Genomic DNA, 804 nt, shown 5'->3' on the forward strand with positions numbered 1-804 from the left:
TCTGTACTCTTCTAGTATGATGGTAGGCTCTGTGTTAAGTCTCATCAAATTACTTCCAGTGATATTGCCACATTGTTACCATTAAAGGCAATTGATAGCTCTGGGTTTGTTTCTCCTAAGCTAAGCATTGTTTCTCGTGTTCTCCTATTAGTGAGCTGTCACCACTCAGTGTTTGAATGTGCAGTCAATTATCTCTTTCTTAATCTATTCATAGTCCCGAGGGTGGTCTAAGGCACTGCTTCTCAGTGCTAGAGGCATCACTACGGACCATGGTTCGATTCCAGGCTGTATCACTTCCGGCCATGATTGGGAGTCCCATAGGGCAGCGCACAATTGGCCCAGCGTATTCCGGGTTTGGCCGTCATTGTAAATTAGAATTTGTTCTTAACTGACTTGCCTAGTTAAATAAAAATAGTCTTCCCATCTGGAACATCTTCCTTATAACTCAGTGCAGTTAAGCTCAATACAGTTACATATTGTAAACTATTCTGAATTGTAAATATCATACCTGTAATATGGTTATGTTAGCTTATGTTTTAAAATATTTTTGGTTATTGTTTAAAACATTGCCCTCGAAATACCTTGTTTTGAAATAGTCATTTTGAAAAGTGCTGTTTATTGTTTAAATGATTGCTCATTGTCCTTGCTGCTAGTGGTTTACCTGCCATATATAAGAGTTCCAGCGGGACATCTGAGATCCGCGTCATGATGCTCAGACTCCAGCTCCACTGGTCCTGATAATGCTCATGTGAGTTCGGGATCAGCCAACTGCAGTGAAGCTTTCGGCATTGACCTCTAAAACGT

The sequence above is a fragment of the Oncorhynchus mykiss genome, chromosome 13 (assembly GCF_057628025.1).
Source record: "Oncorhynchus mykiss isolate SJ-2025 chromosome 13, ASM5762802v1, whole genome shotgun sequence".
In the NCBI taxonomy this organism is placed as follows: domain Eukaryota; kingdom Metazoa; phylum Chordata; class Actinopteri; order Salmoniformes; family Salmonidae; genus Oncorhynchus; species Oncorhynchus mykiss.